The 5,532-nt window shown below is 34.2% G+C and overlaps 1 pseudogene across 2 annotated transcripts; it reads left to right on the top strand.

The window, feature by feature from the left end:
• The first annotated feature begins 977 nt into the window (after window positions 1–977).
• On the top strand, window positions 978–3,546 carry LOC145123640 (E3 ubiquitin-protein ligase RZF1 pseudogene; annotated as a pseudogene). Of its 2 annotated transcripts, XR_013715224.1 has the most exons (3): window positions 978–1,114; window positions 1,541–2,303; window positions 3,347–3,546. The product of XR_013715224.1 is annotated as an E3 ubiquitin-protein ligase RZF1 pseudogene, transcript variant X2 (transcript). The 2 variants fall into 2 exon arrangements; XR_013715223.1 differs by lacking the exon at window positions 3,347–3,546 and having other exon boundaries at window positions 1,541–2,398.
• Window positions 3,547–5,532: the final 1,986 nt, after the last annotated feature.

Below are 5,532 nucleotides of genomic sequence, written 5' to 3'. Positions count from 1 at the left end.
TGGCAAAGACTCTAAATATCATTTTTACCATATTCTATGTCATCTTGCCATATATGAGGGAGTGGTGCATTATGACAAGAAAGAGATGAGAAGAGATAAAATGGAAGAAAGAGAAAGAGAGACATGACTCGACATTCCAATCCATTTGAGCTTTCCATTTTGCCATGCCATGTTCGGGGGCGGTGTATGCCACACCACCTAGGTGCCACCTCATCTTTTGCCATGTTTATGTCACCCCCACTCCTCCAAGCCTGAGAGGTAATAGAAAAAAAATTTAAACGTTCAACGATCACAAGACAGAAGGAAAGAGAAAAGAGAAACCAATGCCCAATCATAACGGGACTTAGGGGTGCAAACGAGTCAGACTACTCGTGAGCTACTCGGGATCAGCTCGTTAAAAGTTCGACTCAAAATCGATTTTAAACGATGCCGAACTAAACTCGAGCTTAATATTAAGCCCGTTTATTAAACGAGCTCGAACTAGAGCCTATGTCACTAAGCTCGATTAGGCTTGCGAGCCTAAACGAGCCTATATATAATATAACTTATTATTATTTTTATAGATGACAATAAAAAGTATTGGAGGAATTAGGGATTTAACTCGAACTGAACTTAAGCTTATTTAGGCAAGTTATACAAAAAACGAGCCAAATTCAAGCCCGAGCCGAATTTGTATGATTCTTTACGAGCTCGAGCAGAGCTCGGTACAAGAAAACTCAAATCGAACCGAACTAGTGTTCGAATCTTGTATAACTTAAACGAGCCGAAACCAAGCCTGACCACTCGGGGTCGGCTTGATTGGTTTGCAGCCATAGCGGGACTCTCTTTTGCAGAGGCGGCACAGTGTTCCTGGCGGGCACCACAAGTCACATCGGACCCAACCAGTGAGAAAGAGAGGCAGTATGTCGACAAGTAGCTCAACTTAATGGACCAAAACGTAACAAATCTTATAGTACCTTCTGGAACCCGCGTGTATAAGTTTTCAGTGTTTCAAGACAGAATTCCTTGTCAATGTCATCACTCCATTCCATTTCCTTCATTCCACCCTATATCTTTCTCAGCGCTTCACAGAGTTCCTACTTCTGATATCTACAAGCATGAACATCATCAATTGGTATGTGATTATCTTTTTCAGAATTTTGATATAATTAGTTTTCATCGAGCCTCAGGTATTTGTTCTTTTTTATTGATTCGCTAACTCCATTTATTAGTTACTAGTTTCTTCGAGGATCATACTTATCTGTTGATTCGCTAGTGAACAAATTGACTTAATAAGTTGTTTATCTCGAAATCGCGTCCATGTGTGTATAGACGGAATTGCATGTTCGCTTCTCGTCGATTTCAATTTCCAAATCTGATTCGTTAATCATAGTTTGAATCGTTTGATATTATGTGAATTCATTTGATTCTCGTACGAAAAAGGGCTTCTTCATGAATCATGATGTGTGAATCATTTACTTTTTACAATGTTTCCAGTTTCTCCTCATCATATTTCAATTTCTAACCCTTAATAACATCTTAAATTGCTCTGTGATTGCAGAATAATCTTGTTCTTCCTCTTCAGATTTTAAACCTAAAAATGTCAGGTGCCCGGAATACACACTGGTGCTACCAATGTCTTGAACCTGTTCGTCTCCAAGGTCGCAATCCAATTTGCCCTTATTGCTCTGGAGGATTCGTGCAAGAACTGAATGAGGATTCTGGGCCTTTTCATGGAGACGAAGCTTCTGATTACGGATTCTTGAACCCATTCCCAAACCCTAGAAACAGAATCATGGATACCTTTGCTGAGTTAATTAGACAAAGAATGAGCGAGAGAAACCCTAACTTCTTTGAGTTCTTTAATGGAGTTCCAATGGATTCTAATGCTAGTAATATCTTAATGGGGACTGGTTTAGAAGATTTGATTGAACAGCTTATATCTAATAATGGTAGACAGGGCCCACCTCCAGCAACCCAATCTGCAATTGACTCTTTGCCTGTTATTAGGATAACAAATAGGCACCTTCAAATGGAGTCTCATTGCCCAATTTGTCAAGATAAGTTTGATTTGGGGTGTGAAGCTAGGATGATGCCATGTCATCATATCTACCATTCTGGTTGTATTGTACCTTGGTTACTTGAGCACAATTCTTGCCCTGTTTGCAGGCTTGAGCTTCCTGCTCAAGGTACTGATGTTATCAGTAACAGCAGCAGTAGCAGTAGAAACACGCAGGACAATGACCCAAGTGATGGGAGGAGGAATCCATTATCGTTTTTGTGGCCTTTTCACTAAACTAAGAAACTGATTATTGCTATGCAAGGTATTTCTATATGTTTATAACTAGTTGTGAGACTGTTATTACATGAGTTTATTTTAAAAAAAAAAGTTAAATATAAAAGTTTAAACATTTGAGAAGTTTGAATTTATAAGGAAAATTGTTATGCAAGGTACTTCTATATGTTTATAAGTAGTTTTGAGACCTATGTACTACACGAGCTTATTTAAAAAAAGTTAAAATACTTCTATATGTTTATAAGTAGTTGTGAAACCTGTATACTACACAGGTTTATTTAAAAAAAGTTAAATATAAAGGTTTTAAACATTTGAGAAGTTGAATTTATAAGAAAAATTATGATGCAAGGTACTTCTATATGTTGCGTACTATAAAAGTTTATTTAAAAAAAAGTTAAATATGAAGGTTTAAACATTTGAAAAGTTTGAATTTATAAGGAAAGTGAAAAAAATATTGAATTATTGAAATTAAAGTGTTACGTTTTTTTTAAATTTAAACAAAATAGTAACTTAGATAAATAAATAAATGAAATAGTTTGCTTCAGTTTAGGAATTTTAAAATTAGAAAGAGATTTTGTATTAATGAAATTGATATCTATTTCTTATTATATTTATTACAATTATTATATTTAAATATTATTTGAAATTTAATAAAATAGAAAAAAAAACCTGACATGTGACAAAATAATGAGGGTGTCTCATGTGACAAAAAAATTATTTATTAGAGTAAATATCGGTTAAATCTGTTTATTTGGAATAAAGGACATAAAGGATTTTTAATTATAAAAATTGATATGTTTTATATTAAAAAATTGGGTTGATTTTATTAATTGGTATTAATTTGATTTTTTCTTGACAAAAGACCATTGATTTATAAAAGTACTATTAGAATGTAATCAACAAAGTTTACAAAATACATGTATTGTAATGGTGTTTCGTGAATACAAACAAATTGTTTGGTATTTATTTATGATGTTTTTTTATAGAATGTTATTTTGTAAAAATCAAATAGTTTGCTATTCATTTGTGACATTAACCTTAAAAAATAATAATAACACAACTTTGTAACAGATTCTATAAAGAGATATGTGGAAGCTGATAATTTGTGTACAAGGAATAAAAAGAAAAAAAAATGTCTCATGATGCTTGTTACCACGTGTAACGACATATTGAGACAATGTAAGTTACCATTTACCAAGCATGGATGTATGGATTCTCATATAGCACACAAACCCAACCACATGTTAAATGATGATAGTTTATATGTAAATTCTATATTTGAATGACAAAGTTGAATCTCACTTAATAATTGATGTTTAATTGTCGAATATTTTTATTTATGAACAGATAATGAGCAGATTACAAATTGTTTGACAGTTATGTATTGTATTTAGTTGTTCTTTGTTTATACACTTTTGTATAATATAGGGACTCATTTGTAAACTGTATCCTTATATCCACATACACACAAACCCTAATTAAGGGGATTCCACATAATCCAACATAGTATTGCGCCGTCTGGTTCAGAAAAACCCTTTTTTTTGGGACCGTCTCCAATCAGCCTTTACGGTGGTCGGCTTCCTTTCTTTGGCTGCTCACTTTGTTGTTGCTGCTCCATCAATAGTTGTCATCAAGCACCCCTATTATAACTTCTCCTACTCCCAGTCAACTTGCCTTTGCTCTCAACAATGTTTATTCACAGTTTAGTTTCAAATTGTTCGTTATGGGCCATGTCTTTCTCAACATGTGCAAAGGTGCTAAAGTTCATGGACACATCATACACAAATCCTAACCTAAAGGTGATCATGATGAGGATTGGGTGGCCATTAACTCCATTATTGAATCTTGGTTTTATTCTACATCTGTGAAGGTTTGTATCGATCAGATACACTTCAAACATAATAAAGAAGAACAAACTAACTAAGCAAATAAAGAACATAAAAAGTAAAGAACACGAAATAATCAAAAGTTGTCTTTCACTAAGAAAGGGATTGTTTTCACCAAGAAAACAGATTGTCACAAAGACGGTCACCAAGACTTCAACATTAGGGTTTCACCCTAATGTTGAATATATACTAAACTATACTACTATATCCCTTCAATGAAGGGATTGTATCTAATCTATACTAAGAACCGATCATTATCACCAAGATATCAGATCTGTTATCAATTATATATATATATATATATATATATATATATATATATATATATATATATATATATATATATATATATATATAAACATCACATAAGATTACTATCTACACGCTACACTAATAAGGCTTGAGGTGCCGACGCTGGTACTGATGTTGGTGTTGGCGCTGACAGTCAGCGTATAAAGTGTTTGTCTCATCAGATCATAAGGTGTGAACTTATAATTTCCCCCTATCTGATGATGTCAAAACTAATCTTCTTCAGTGGAGTCATCAAAAGAACAATTGTAGAATTTATCAGCTTCTTTCAAGATTTCAGGCTTTACCCACCTGAATTCATCAATTTTAAGTTCTTCCAATCTTTTGCTAAGCTCCAGAGAAATCAGCACACGATATCCTCTTTCCAATTCTATATGATTAATCCTTTAATGCAAAGATGAAATAAATGCTCAGTGGGTGCAACAGGAAGATCATTAGTGCGTTGAAAACACTTGTGATTTTGTCTGTCAAGATAGAAAATACCATGTTATGGTTCTTGAATGAACATGTGTTGAACTGGTTCAACACCCACTGACAATTCGTTTTTGATGTAACCAGTGCCATATGGAAGAAGAAACTTGGAATTCTTGGACATTCTGGGGGCGCTTGTGCTTCATGAAGTGGATGGTCTAGATGAACCAACTGATGGCACAAGATTCAGCTTCTTGACTTTGTTGAATAGCTGTTGATTTTCTAATTTCACCTCTTGTGCATGCATACCTTTATGTTTGTCAATAATTTCCTGAATTTGTATACACTCGTTGTAGCCAAAATTGACAAGTTCACGAGCAAGTATAACTTCACTGTATTCATACTCAGTCTTCTTTCTGACCAAGTGAAGCTTTAGTGACTCGTTCGTTGGTTTAGTACACCTTACCCTGATTCAGTTTTGATCTACGAGCCAGAACATCTCCAAACTTCTTTCTGTTGATCCTGTCATTCAACTCTTAATCCTTTGTTGTTTGTCCACATTATTGTTGAATAGCTGAATATTCTTGTTTTGAACATCGGTGATTTGAACATCAGCACTTTCATCAGCGGAAGCAAGAGCCTGAGAAAATT

This window comes from Lactuca virosa, chromosome 7 (assembly GCF_052849685.1).
Source record: "Lactuca virosa cultivar CGN04683 chromosome 7, Lactuca_virosa_CGN04683_v6, whole genome shotgun sequence".
Taxonomy (NCBI): Eukaryota; Viridiplantae; Streptophyta; class Magnoliopsida; order Asterales; family Asteraceae; genus Lactuca; species Lactuca virosa.
The sequence above is the reverse complement of the archived record's forward strand: the minus strand, read 5'-3'. Positions and strand labels throughout refer to the sequence as shown.